This window comes from Anabrus simplex, chromosome 7 (genome assembly GCF_040414725.1).
Source record: "Anabrus simplex isolate iqAnaSimp1 chromosome 7, ASM4041472v1, whole genome shotgun sequence".
Lineage (NCBI taxonomy): Eukaryota > Metazoa > Arthropoda > Insecta > Orthoptera > Tettigoniidae > Anabrus > Anabrus simplex.
Genome location: NC_090271.1, coordinates 129,108,553 through 129,124,155, shown reverse-complemented (window position 1 = coordinate 129,124,155; position 15,603 = coordinate 129,108,553). Strand labels below are relative to the sequence as shown.

General features: G+C 38.0%; 1 protein-coding gene across 3 annotated transcripts in view; it reads right to left on the bottom strand.

The window, feature by feature from the left end:
- The window catches only part of LOC136876967 (uro-adherence factor A), a 203,144-nt gene that overhangs the window by 168,692 nt on the left and 18,849 nt on the right, over nucleotides 1-15,603 (bottom strand). The gene's annotated exons all lie outside the window — the stretch shown is intronic.

The window sequence follows — 15,603 nt, the reverse complement described above, 5'->3', positions numbered from 1 at the left end:
GGCTAGGAGTGGTAAGGAAGTGGTCAGGGCCTTAATTAAGGTACAGCCCCAGCATTTGCCTGGTGTGAAAATGGGAAACCACAGAAAACCATCTTCAGGGCTGCCGACAGTGGGGTTCGAACCCACTATCTCCTGGATGCAAGCTCACAGCTGCGCGCCCCTAACCGCATGGCCAACTCGCCCAGTCCATAGTAATTTATTCCAGATAGTAAGTCATTTTGTGTACCACATGTTCTTAAACTCGACCGCTTTGGACATTTCCCTCTCTTTACCCATTCTCATCTCCTTGCCGACTGGGACTGTACTTTGTTTTAAACGGCATCCAGAGTGTTACAAATCATCTCAGCAACCCCAAAAACTATGGATTCAACACAAATATCGGTCATTTTTGGTTATTTTTATATTTCACCCCTACCCTAGGTGTCTAGGGTTCTCTTACCCCCAAGATATTATTTTCCAGATAGTAAGTCATACTTGTATAAGTTTTGGTTGAGAGCTGTGCTGGAACATACACACATACGTCTATTACCTCGGTCATTTTTGAAATTTTGTTTTTCACCTTTTCTCACCCCCTATACAAAAGGAGGCTGAACGTGCACTTTAAAAAAAATCCAAAGTGTCACTATTCATCTCAGTGACTCCAAAAAGAATGGACTTGATACTATTTTCGATTATTTTCCCATCTCACCCCCTCCCACCCCTATGGGTGCTAGGGTTGTAATACCTCCACAGGGTTTGTCTCCTGATAGTAAGTCATAAGTGTCACTCCAGTAGTCGTGAAAACTATAGATTTGACACTATTGTTGGTTGTTTTTATTCATGTTTGTATTTCACCCCTTTCCCTAGAGTTTCTAGGGATGTCTTGCCCCCACAGTATTTTTCACATACAGTAACATTTGTACCAAATTTAGTTGACAGCTATGCTGGAAAATACACACATACATCCATAATCTCGGTCATTTCGGTCATTTTATTTTTTTCTCTTTTCTCACCCCTATACAAAAGGGGGCTGACTTGGGCCAAGAAAATATTCTGTTGCGTCTCACTTTATCCTTGCCCTCCCACCCACAAGGGATAAAAATTTGGAGTGTCACTATTTGTCTCCGCAACCCCAAAAACTGTGATTCAACACTATTTTCTATTATTTTTATATTTCACTCCCCACCTCGCCCCCCACCCCAAAGGGAACTGAACTTTGATTTTAAAACCCAGAGTGTCACTATTCAACTCAGCGATCCTGAAAATGATGGATTTGACACTATTTTAAATTATTTTTATATCTCAGTCTCCCCTCGACCTCACCCCTAAGGAATAAAAAATCGGAGTGTCACTATCAATCTCAGTGACCCCGAAAACTATGGATTCGGTACTATTTTCAATTATTTTTATATTTCACTCCCTACGTGCTCCCCCCACCCTAAAGGGGCCTGAACTTCGACTTTAAAAACCGAAGTGTCATTATTAATCTCAGTGACCCCGAAAACAATGGATTCGAAAATATTTATGATTATTTTTATATCTCAATCCCCCTCATCCTCACCCCTAAGGGATAAAAAATTTGGAGAGACACTATCAATTTCAGCGACCCCGAAAACTATGGATTCGATACTATTTTCGACTATGTTTTATATCTCACTCCCCCCAAGCCCCCCACCCCAAAAGGGGCTGAACTTTGACCTTAAAATTTCCGGAGTATTACTATTCATCTCAGTAACCCCAAAAACTGTGGATTCGACACTATTTTTGATTATTTTTATATCTCACTGCCCCACGTCCCTCACCACAAAGGGGGCTGAACTTGGACTTACAAAAATCTGGAGTGTCACTATCTATTTTAGCCACCCTGAAAGCTATGATTCAACACTATTTTTGATTATTTTTATATAACACACACCCCTCGCCCCCCACCCCAAAGGGGGCTGAACTTGGACTTTTAAAAAGTCCCGAGTGTCACTATTCACCTCAGTGACCCTGAAAAGCATGGATTCAACACTATTTCATTTTTTTTGGTCACACCCCCGTCGCCCCTTACCGCCACGCAGTTTGTCTCCCGATACTGAGTCAGAAGTGTACCGAGTTTGGTTGAAATCGCTCCAGTGGTTTAGGAGGAGATGTGCTACAAACCCGGATATACAGTATATATTATTTAGGTATAGACTCACCTTTGCTCATTGGGAATCCCCAGTTGCTCTTTGTTTGGAGCGGGTGATTACTCATGTCATTCCACTGTTGACATTCTACATCTATTACACAGCTATATTCTCCAAACTAGGCAGACCTATCAAAGTTGGTCCTATGACATATTAATGCATCTTGATCACAACATGTTGGATTGCTATTTCCAAATAACGGGCACGGTCATGAGCCTCTTAGCAAGAAAGGTACTTTACAAAACATGGCAGTGTGTTCTCATCCTCCTATATACAGCATTTCTTACCGGACTATCATAATGTAGCGTAAGCTGCTGTCGCCCAGCGACAATCTGCCCATCATATCGATCCAATATTGGTGTGGCTTTGCAATTAAATTAATTACATAAAATTACTGAATAAAAAATTGCCCATCGGATTTCATTCAAACCACTTTCTAAACCCTCCCAGGAATAATAAGAACAAAGTGTGAAATTTTCAGCGAAATCGGTCCAGTAGTTTTTGAGTCCATTAGAGACATACAAACAAACATTCATTTAAATGTATATATAGGGATTGCTTAATGAGCATTTAATGGGCTGGCTTGTTTCCCAGTAATTTTCCTTAAGTAATTTTCTGGAGCATTTTTTTTCCGGTGACATCAACATCAATCGTGAAGTGTATTTATGATTTCATTATTATTATTATTATCATCATCATCATCATCATCATCATCATCATCATCATCATGATTTCAGCGATGCTTCGAAGTAACCGAAGGAACAAACCTTACCCTGGAGAGTTTGGGAGAAACATTTCCCCATCGTAAACTGCCTGAAGATCATCGATAAAGCCTCGGATGGAGTCACCAAGACATTCAATAGCTGGTGGAAGAACATAGACAGGAACTGACCACCAACGAACTGATGGACCTTTATCTCGAACAACAGGAGGAGATTATGGAGATCTCGTCCGGGGAAGAGGAGGAGGAAAAGTCAATGGAATCTCTCACTTCAACTGAGATTCGGGAGAAGTGCAAAATGTGGAAAACGATGCAAAATTTTGTATAAAAACACCACCCAAATAAGGCTGTAGCAGTGCGAGCGATGAATCAGTTCAGTGATAATGCAATGTCACATTTTTGTGAAATCCTCGAAAAGAGGCAAAAGCAACAGTCATTGGACAGGTTCCTTGTTAAAGTTGCATGAAAAGAAAAATTCCAGTGAGCCAACAGATAGCAGTGATTCCGTTCATGAAATTCGTGCTACACAATAACTCTTCTCGTGTCATCTCGTGTCTCCCTCGCACTAACAATGATTCTATTGTAAGGAAAAGTGCACTTTAATTTTTTTACGTTATATTTTGTTTTAGAAATGGTATGTGAATAAATATATTTGTGTTGTGGACGAATCATTCGCGTTTCAATTGCTTCTTATGGGAAAACTTGCTTTGATATACTAGCTCTTTGGATTACAAGCATGTTGCCGGAACGGATTATGCTCGCAGTCCAAGGTTCCACTGTATTTGACTATAACTAAGAAACTAACAGATCCTATAGAGACTGCCAGATTGATGAATGCGCATGGCAAGTGCGTGAATCATACCTTAGTGTCCTTGACTTTGTTCAGTGTAACTGTATTTTGGCTGATTACACTAATAATAATAATAATAATAATAATAATAATAATAATAATAATAATAATAATAATAATCAAACTCCACCACTGCCGATCCCACGTCCGCGGCCTCATCTCGCAAGTGATGAGGAAGGAGGAGGGGGAGGAATAACACCCCGTTAAAAAACCTGGGTCCATCTGGCTCCGGATGGTAGTACCCTGCAAGAGCCCCTGCCTAGGGTTACTAGGGTTTTTTTTTTTTTTTTTTTTTTTTTTTTTTTTTTTTTTTTTTTTTTTTTTTTTTTTTTTTGCTATGGGCTTTTACGTTGCACTGACACAGATAGGTCTTACGGCGACGATGGGATAGGATAAGCCTAGGAGTTGGAAGGAAGCAGCCGTGGCCTTAATTAAGGTACAGCCCCAGCATTTGCCTGGTGTGAAAATGGGAAACCACGGAAAACCATCTTCAGGGCTGCCGACAGTGGGATTCGAACCCCCTATCTCCCAGATGCAAGCTCACAGCCGCGCGCCTCTACGCGCACGGCCAACTCGCCCGGTAGGGTTACTAGGTGAAACCTGGTCAACAGTCTCAAAGGCAGAAAAGGAATTTAAGATTCCCAATGGTGGAGAGAGCGGAAGAGCTGCCTCTAGGACTCACAATCTTGTAGACTTTGGGCCACTCCAGAAATAACTTTCATCAGTCATGGAAGTGTGTGATGTCAAACAATTTACCCCCACACCTTGGAACAGCCTTTATAATTGCCAAAAATGTTTGAATTCAATAGCTGATTTTGATTCCCAATCCAAAAGACTTTCAAGTCTTACATTCAGAAGCACAAACAAAATCTATACAAAAAATAAAGAAAAAGTGGAGATTTTTTGGAATCAACTCAATGACCTTATTCAGAAAATTCCAGATAGAAATATCATCATCCTTCTTGGAAACCTTATTGCACAGATTGGTAAAGGAAAAAAAAAAAAAAAATACAAGAAAATTGTTGGAGATTATCCCGCCCACAATACAATAAATAGAAACGGCGTCAGGTTAATAGAACTTTGCAAGGCACACAATTTAATTCTTAAATCTACAGCTTTGAAAAAATTACCAAGAAAACAAAAGACGTGGGTATCCCCAAATTCTAATCTAGGGAAATTCCAACTTGATCATGTGGCAATCAAGAAAACCTTTCACAAAGAAATCATGAATGTTAAGGTACACAGGGGTGCTAATTTGGATTCGGACCACTATCTTTCTAAAATTAAGCTCAAAGTCATCCCAAACAGGAAATACAAAGTAAAGCAAATTAAGGGTTCGAAGTACAGCACCAAAGAAAATACTAAGTTTTGATGACTTCACAAAAGCAACAGAAACAATTCAGACCCCAAGTTGGGAGAATATCAAGGAAAACCTACTTACTAAAGCTCAACATATAGCACCTTAAATAAAAATTAGAAATCATGCCTGGTGGTCGCTAGAATATGATGCACAAACTGAAAAAAGAAATCAGGCGTGGCAAAATTGGCAATCACAGAAACCAGAAGAAAGCAGACTAAATTTCATTAGTTAGGAAACTGGTAGATAAAAATATAAAAAGGGTTAAGAAAGGACATGAAAACAAAACACTCCTCCAAACTGATGAAAAATTTACCAAAACTACACTAGAAGCTTCTACAGAACTTTCAAGCAAAAGTTATCAAGACACAAAGCACCCACTCTCCAATTTCGGGACATAAACTGCTCACAATAACACAGAAAATTGCAAGATACAAGTAGAATACTTTGAGAAACTCTTGAATTGTGAACCAATCCACAAAAAAATTGAATCAATTCCAAATAGTTTTGAAAAGCCAGATTCAGAACCACCGACAACTGAAGAATTACAAAAGATTATTTCAGAACTAAGAAACAACAAAGCATCTGGAGAAAAACCAAATGTACTTGTACTCTGTGTCGACTTGCAACAGGTCCTTTTCTGCCCCACATTGAAACAATCTGATGTTTACTATCAACGCCAGTATTCCACATACAATTTTGCTATACACTGCACGGGCACAAACTTGGTCACCATGAATGTCTGGGATGAAGCAATAGCCAAACGGGGATCCACACAGATATCATCATGCTTGCTCCCTTATACAACAGAGAACTATAGTATCCTTACTCCGGGAGTTGACAGGAAGTTAATATTATGGTCTGAGCGATGTGTCAGTCAAAACAATAACTTCAGAATGGTAATTCTTTGAAATAGCTTGGTGAGGTGGAGATATTTACACAGGTGGAGCAGAAATTCTTGTGCTCGGGACACTGTTTTTTACCATGCAATCAGAATTTCATGTTAATAGAGAAGAGAAAAAGAGTGTCCAAAGTGTATATGTCGAGCAAGTGGACCCACAACTTGGGGAATAACAGGGAGGTTTTAGAAAGGGTAGGTCATGCTCTGGACAAATACTAAACCTCAAAAACATTATGGCATACCAAAAATCAAGGGCAAAGACATATGTAATCTCCTTCATTGATTTTAAAAGGCATATGATTCAACTGATAGATATCAGTCCTGGAGGAAATGGGTTTGGATAAGAAAACAACTAATATCATAAAAGTGACTATCACAAATACGTTTTTGAAAGTTAAATTCATGGGTGAACTATGAGATTCCTTCGAAATAAGAACGGAAGTATGACAAGGAGCTGGGCTCCCACCATTGTTGTTCAACTGTGCGCTTGAGAAAGTAATTAGACAATGGAACAAAAATATAAAGAATGGAATTAGACTGGGTTGCAAGAAGAACCTTAACATCAACTGTACTGCTTTTGCAGACGATGTGGCCTTGTTTGCTGAAAGCAAGGGAGCAAATCCTTGAACTAGAGAAACAAGCAGCTAATATGGGTCTTCACATCTCCTTCAAAAAAACCAAAATCATGACAAACAACAAACATCCACATAAACACTTCAAAGTCCAAGAACAAAAGATTGAAATAGTAAAAGAATTCAAATATTTCGGAGAATGGATTAGTTGGAATGCTGTGGAATGCAACATAATGGAATCCAGGAAAAATAAACTTGAACTGGCCTTCCAACAAACAAAAGATACATACAACAAGAAATCACTTTTGTGGGGGTCCAAAATGAAACATTATGAAACAGTGAAACACTAAACATAAATTTCAAAGGCCAGATGGAGAAACTCAAGCTAAAAGAAAGGGAAATTTTAAAAAAGAACATAGGACCAAAATTTCAGGACAATAAGATACCATACATCAAGAATGATACGCTCTACAAAAATAATTAAAAATTCGCGGATAATATGCGAAAAAGAAGGATAAATTTTTACGGTCATCTTCTCTCGGAATGAACTTTAATAGATTAACCAAACAAATCTTTGACTTCTGCCGTAACCACAAAACAAAACCCAACTGGTTTAAAGAAACTAAAAAAGACCTAGTAGAATTAAAAATGACAGAAAATTCACTATTCGATTGAATAGCTGAAGTAATGACTAAAGACGAAACTATAAAGTTCCAAGACAAATCTACATTAAAAGCCAAACCTATTATCTTGGAAGACGAGAGGAGACTAAGATTAGAAAGAATGAAGAAATATTGGACACTAAGAGAACAACAACACAAAGAAGTGACTGATTCAACATACCCCGAAGACGGTGAAATGAAAGAAGAATAAAGAATGAAATTTTAACCTTAGTTAAAAAAACTGAAAATTCAACAAAGCATCGCAGCACAAAATGTAAACAAACAGGTTAGGAAACATGACAACTACAGAATGGATGTGGAAAAGCAGCCCCGTGAGGTAACGGAACGTAGCCTTTTTCTATGAAAGAAAATGGAGAGGATGGCTTTGGATTACAACATTTATTGTTTTTAAAAGGGAAGACCAAATCAGAAACTCAAAATTGAAAGACCTTTACAAGGGAAATTAAAAAGTTATTAAGCATGCCTGCAAATAAATGCAGTGCGCTAAAAGAAATTTAATCACTAAATTCAAACCTATAGAAACCCTAATCTGACAATACATGTCAACTAAAACGAGGGCTAGTCCCATTCTACACAAATCTCTACATATAAAATACTAAAATGAGGGCTAGTCCCATTCTACACAAATCTATATAAATAAAATAAGAATTTTGTCTGTACATTGCTCAGAATTTAACCCTCTTGGAGCCAAGAGCCGATCTAGTCGGCCGCTCCCCATCAGCTGGAAGAGGCCAGAGCTCCGCCTCCACTCTACTACTGTAAAGTGCCAGGCCGCTTTCAGTGGAAATACATGTATTTTAAAATTCGCGTATATCTACCGGTGTATAGCAAATACCGGCATGAAATTTTCTACATATCGACTACGCAGAATAAGAAACTGGTTTGGAGTGATATAAAGAGTCAAAAACGTTTTATTGTTGATTTATAGTTGTCGAAAACGTTTATTTTTAGGAAGAGAAAAATATTTTCGCACTTTCTCTCTCAATATCTACTTTGAAAAAATAATTTACGATACAAAAGAATATATGTAATTATGTATAATGTATTTCTAAATACAATTCTATAGAATAACTAATTTGAACGAGAAAAATAAAAACGTAAAAAATAAAAATTCAAACATATGTTACTAATAAAAACAAGACAATTTTACTCACCGATAAAATTCGCGTGTATGTATCGATGTTTGGCAAATACTGACAACAAATTTTCTACGTGTGGACAACACAGTATTAAAATAATTCTGAATTATTAAATAAGTAAAAATAGTAGTTGATATTATAGTTTTTTGTTTTCAGAAAAAGTAGTTTCTCGTTTTCTGTTGTAGTATATATTAGAAAAATAATTTTACAATACAACAGAATTTACGAAATTAAGAAATGTATGGCACTAAAGCCGTGATTTGCTTTGAACTACTAAGCGACCGCTGCTCAGTTCGGTACCTGCACTTTACGAGGTGAATCATGGTCAGTGAGACAGATCCTCTCAGTAATTATTCTTGGTTTTCCAGACCGGGGTCCCCTACCCTCAGATATCTCCTCAATTGCAATCACTTAAGGTCACTTAGATTGAGTGAACCTCGAACCAACCCTCAGGACCAGGCGAAAATTCTTGACCTGGGCGGGAATCGAACCCATGACCTCCGGGTGAGAGGCAGGCACGCTACACTTCGCCCGCGGAGTCCAGCATTTAGGTAATGATAGAGGACTATGTGACTATAAGGTTTAGCAGAGAGTAAGTGAAAAGTAAATAGAAGTGTGATATGGGCGGAGAATCAGACGGTAGGGCATGTTTAGGTCCAAGAACTTTCTTGAAGGAGACAGGAGGTTGAGGAATGTTGTCGGGTTCATTGGGACAAATTTCCACAAAATGTTCTCCAGAGACATCATCATCATCATCATATTCATTATCACTAGTTTCATCTACCACCATATTCAGAGCAGCTTTAGTGCTGTTAGACACAATTAAACGTCTCTCCTTTAGCTGCGGTGATTCTGCGGACGTGTCCGGTATAATTTCGTCACTACTCTCTGAACTAAATTCCCTATCGCTATCCGATAAATCATCAGCGTTAACTTCGCACTGTTCTAAATACTGCATTAATTTATTGTCATCAATACCTGCTGAAAAATTATCACGTGAATAACATGCCATTTTCCTGTCACAAAACCACTCACTGCAAGGAGCAATCTCTTACTGACCGGTTAGCGGTATTTGTAAACACAGGAAACGACTCTTGTGAAAGGTATAACACCCTCTTAGAACTGCCAAAGCAAGGCCAGGCACACAATGACGTGTAGCCCCTTTACTACAGGTTGTAACAAAAGTTTGCACTTCACTATAGGTTGCCTCAAAATTACATATATCACAGAATTTTAAGCCGGCCGATGTAATCGGCTCTGGCAACTTCCGACTGGATTGTTAACGGCCGACCAGATCGGCTCTGGCAATTTACAGGGTGGATGCTCGCACTACCGCCTGGCACCAAGAGAGTTAAAAAGAATGGTATTTCTGTATCGGTCTTGTCCACAGTAACCAGAAAACGCATTAAGTCCATAGCAATACTGAGCCATGAAAAAAAATGGGTAAAAGAATTTAATGAAAATTGGTATGTAAAGTCGAGAAATAAGGAACTACAGTCTACACTATAAATAATTTTATCCACCCTGGTTGAAATGGTAATTATGCTAACTGATTGTCCTATCAATGACAGGTACTACAGCCAGTAGCTGATATACACACAGCACTGTACCTGCACATTAAATGCTTTTAAAAAGTAAATCAATTTTGGACTGAACTTAGGGATTTCATTGTGAGTTGAAATAGCTGAATGAATGGCAATGAGGTGATTGTACATATTCAGTGAGAAATAATTCTGTTCAAAAATATCATGCAAACGGTCTACAAACTCTTCACCTTCTGTAGCAGTGACCTTCTGATGCACCAGCTCAGGTATTTCACTTTTATTTTCACTGCCACTTGAACATCCTGGTGGCTCCACTATCTCAACAATGTCATCAGTGGAAAGTTCCTGAAACACTGGTTCTTCTTGGTCTGTTGCTATGAGTTCCTCTGCTATCAGAGTTGCTCTAATGTTTGGACTGAGTGGTCTTCCTCAGATGAATCAGCTCCAGTAATGCTGAAACCTCTCCCCATGCAACTTTGATGCAGTACAGAGCCTCCTTTAATGACAAACTGACAACAGAATCCCCATCATTGATCTGTTGAATGATTATTTTCACTTGATACCACCTATAGTATGCTTTAATACTTGAACAGCTGAGAATCTCACATTCCTAGAACAGCAGTAAGGGGTCATTTTGACACTTCGTAAGAAATGCTTGAAAACGTTCATAGAACATAATATGAGAACATAATATGAGAAGCATTTTCTTCTACTGTGTTTCCACAAATTTACTTTAAACAGACCAAGAAGAACCAGTGTTTCAGGAACTTTCCACTGATGACATTGTTGAGATAGTGGAGCCACCAGGATGTTCAAGTGGCAGTGAAAATAATTAGTGTATGGACCTTTCATATTACTCATGGACACATGAATAATCACAAACAACTGCATTATGTTTCTCTAAGCTGTTTTCACAAAACTAACCAATTGAACACCTTTTCTTAGTTAGTCGTTCACGTTGCAATTATTATACATTTTCAGAAATACCTTAAGAAAATTAAAAACACCTTAAACACATTTTGCACACACAACTACATTTTCCACACACTGCTTTGAGACATATACTGCAGGCATCGCTAGATTTGTTGCCTTTACACAGATAAACTTGGCACTTCTTCCGCTTTTTTTTTTAGGTGGACATGGTCCTACAGCCTCCTCTTCTTGTTGCTGTTGTTGTTGTCGACCTTGCTTGTCCTCCCTTGTTATTTCACTTGCCAGCAGGAGGATGAAATTCTTCAGCTTTATCTTCCTACCCGTTACTTGCTTGTCAATGACCCAAGCATTGAAGCTGGTAGGTCTAGGATATTGTAAGAGGCATGCATTGGCCACCTCCTGCATGCACCTCAGGTGGTATATTTACAAGACATTTGGTCGACTACATCTCCTCGGTCCAGTCCGTGTTCTTGAGTTCCTTCTGAGTGATTCTGTGTGTCATATCATTAGATGAAGCATCGATTCATCAAAAAGAAGACGAAAGGCACTAATGACAGAGTCGTCAATTCTGTGGCGAGCATATGTGGTAGGACCTCCCCACTCTTTCAGGACGTTCATTGCTGCCCACCTTCTAGATGAAGAGTTCAAATCCAAGACCTCCCTATCGGTTCCGTCTCGGACGACCATCTTTGTTGACGAAACACCTAACTGAGACAGACATTTGGGGCGAGTTCAGAGGCAGAGCAGCATTTTCAATTTCTCCTGCAGATAATTCATCCTCTATCTCATTATGATCTTCATCCTCACTAATCTCGCTTGTCTCAAGCAAGAAATCACCATCTGAATTGGATTGTTCACTTTCAGACTCAACATCTGAATTTTCTAGCCTGCGAGATTCCTCGTCAGTAGAAAGAAGATCATAAGACATGCCTGTAAGAACAACACTTTCTAAATGATGAGATGAATACAATAATCCTGCTAACTGGAACACTCATGTGACAGTAAGAGCTCAACAATACTAATAATCCAGGCCGGTAAAACACCGTTGTCTGACAATGCAAACTGCTGCGTTGTAATAAGGAATTGTACAAGTGTCAAAATGACCCCTACCACTGTTCAGGGTATGTCATATCAAAAATCTATGAAAATGTAAATATTTTCCTGGGTGTGATACATCCCCGTAAACAGGACTAAAAACAATGAAAAGTCAAGATATTTGAAGAGAAATAATACAAGAATGTACATATTATTTAAAAAAAATTGAAGGTGAATGTCATTTTGACCCCTTCTGCTGTTCTAGTGTTAAAAGTTTTGATTATTCCTGCATCCTAAGGGTGAAGATACTCAGTGCATTGAGTAGGAAGAAATCCCACCCTGATATTGCTTATATTAGCTGGAATTTAGGGACATAGCACAGTCAGAAGTGAGTAACACATTGCGATTCTTTATTTTCATGTCAATGTTGAAATCTCTGATCAATTTGTCAAATATGACAGTGGTCATACATGTCGTTCTATTGTTCCTGTAATCAATATAAACTATGTGTTAACATTTTTGAAACAACGAAGTTTAGCACACTAACTGATCACCGTCACCTTTCTTTTATCACTTTGTTGGCATTGGTACAAAATACAGCAGTTATTCTTGGATTTCTTGCAACCCCTTATAGTAGCATTTGATGTTTTATCAGGTTGCATGCAACAAAATAAGGCAGTTTCATTCATACTGTACATATCACTTGCTTCACAACTTTTATTGATTGCTGAAAGATTTTTGCAGCCCTCTTGTACAATAACCAGGTCAAATTCTGCCACCTCACCACACTTCACATGCTACATCAGCCCATGGCAGTTTTTGAAGTGAAACAGCCAAGTTTTGCTGTATGCCATGTCTGTAATGCCTAATTCGTCCATAATGACCTCATCAGTTGCAGTTCTGTTTTTTAAGTTGACTCAGGATATTCAAATAACCGAAACTTCTTCTAGCTTCTCACACTCAATACTTTTCAGTTTTTTGGCTGATAGGGATGTTTCTTTCCCTTTTTTTTTTTTGCTAGTGGTTTAACGCTGCACCAACACATTGAAGGTTTTGGCGACGCAAGGATGGAAAAGGGCTAGTATTGGGAAGGAAGCATTTGTGAAATTAATTAAGGTACAGCCTTAGCATTTCCTGGTGTGAAAATGGGAAACCATATTCAGGACTGTCAATCCCACCATCTTCTGAATGCAAGTTCAAACTATGCGACCCTAGTTGCATGACCAACTTGCTTGGTCAGAGATGTTTCATCCATCCACTTATGTTTTTCACTTCGAACTAAGCATACCCTTATTTTTTCCTCTTCCATCTTAGATGCCTCCAATACAAAAACAAAAACTTGTTTAATTCAGTAAGACTGGCAAAGAGGAAAACTACTCTTTTTATAAAGCTTCCATAGAATAGGTAAGTTAAACTATTACAGTATTTCATTCACAAATATTGATAGAAATCTTAGTCTAATGAAATACCACTTGCCAATTTTTAAATATCTGCACGATTTTACAGTACTGTATTTAAATCATTTTCAGATTATCACGAAATTGCAAAGGTTTACCTTAAAATATGACAAATACTTTTATGTCGGTGAAATAAAGGAATAGGATTGGACGTAAGGGTTATACGTTGGATAAGAACATTTCTAAATTCAAGGGTTCAGAAAGTCAAAGTAGGAAATAATATATCACAGGAAGAGAAAGTTTGGAAGGGAATCGCACAGGGTAGTATAATCGGTCCGTTACTTTTCTTAATATACACAAATGATTTAGGGAACAATATAACATCAAAAATAAGATTGTATGCAGATGATATAATTGTTTACAGGGAAATAAATAACATTGAGGATTGTTCAGAATTACAAAGGGACCTTGAAAGTATCCAACAGTGGGTTGAAGAAAATAATATGAAGGTTAATGGAGGCAAATCAACTGTTACAACATTTACAAACAGGAGTTTTAAAAGATGAGGTAGTTATCCCAAAAGATGGCAAGTGCAAATACTTAGGTGTGAGATTTGAAAGTTTGCACTGGAAGGGTCATTTTACAATGGCGAAAAATGAAAGTATCCTCCTATTCAATACATCATATATTCCGTCATTAGACGGAGTAAACAAGTTCAGACATGTTTCGGCTCGTTTGAGCCATCTTCAGTGAAAAAATTAGGGGGGTTGGAATAATTATTTACATAATATGAGTTGAAAAAATGCTAAAAAACATAATGAAAGCGCAAATGAAAAAACAAACAAAAGAGAGCCTAGACGGAAACAAAATAGTACAAATATACAATATTTACATCAATATGCAGAGCAAAACAACTTATTGCGACAAAATTCAGTGAAACAGGTGTTAATTTGAAATAATAATTGATACTAAAAACTGCGTTAACCTAAGAAACAAGGGAATGAGAAAACAAATGATGCAGATGGAAATGAATAATAGTAGCACATGGTGGGGTTGTGGACCTCATAGTTTACAAATTATTAGTTTATAAAAACGACAAAACAGTTTGAAATCGCTGTCAAAATCCTAGTGGAAACCCATCACATCAAAATGGTCAGGAGGAGAGCGGGAGCAAACATTTTGAGAGAAACCAAGCCTGAATTAACCTGCAGGCGAAAAGCCTGTGATAAGGAGAAAAAACACCTTAAATTTAAGGCTTCAGAAATAGCAGCATTCTTAATATCTTCTCAATCTAGCGGTCCCTTTCTTCATTATTGTTTCATAATGTTGGCTGGTGTTTTGCCTTATTATAGAGGGGTCGGAAGGGCCGCATATAAAAATATGAGAAGCTGTGTAGGGTAGAAGACAGATGCATAGTAAATTGTAGTAATCTAGTGGAAACCGTCAATGAAGTTCTAATGGTGTGCAGTAGGTGGTTGTCCTCTCTAGTGGCCTGGCTTTCTCGAGTACTTTGAGAAAGCCAGGCCACTAGAGAGGACAACCACCTACTGCACACCATTAGAACTTCATTGACGGTTTCCACTAGATTACTACAATTTACTATGCATCTGTCTTCTACCTAACACAGCTTCTCATATTTTTATATGCGGCCCTTCCGACCCCTCTATAATAAGGCAAAACACCAGCCAACATTATGAAACAATAATGAAGAAAGGGACCGCTAGATTGAGAAGATATTAAGAATGCTGCTATTTCTGAAGCCTTAAATTTAAGGTGTTTTTTCTCCTTATCACAGGCTTTTCGCCTGCAGGTTAATTCAGGCTTGGTTTCTCTCAAAATGTTTGCTCCCGCTCTCCTCCTGACCATTTTGATGTGATGGGTTTCCACTAGGATTTTGACAGCGATTTCAAACTGTTTTGTCGTTTTTATAAACTAATAATTTGTAAACTATGAGGTCCACAACCCCACCATGTGCTACTATTATTCATTTCCATCTGCATCATTTGTTTTCTCATTCCCTTGTTTCTTAGGTTAACGCAGTTTTTAGTATCAATTATTATTTCAAATTAACACCTGTTTCACTGAATTTTGTCGCAATAAGTTGTTTTGCTCTGCATATTGATGTAAATATTGTATATTTGTACTATTTTGTTTCCGTCTAGGCTCTCTTTTGTTTGTTTTTTCATTTGCGCTTTCATTATGTTTTTTAGCATTTTTTCAACTCATATTATGTAAATAATTATTCCAACCCCCCTAATTTTTTCACTGAAGATGGCTCAAACGAGCCGAAACATGTCTGAACTTGTTTACTCCGTCTAATG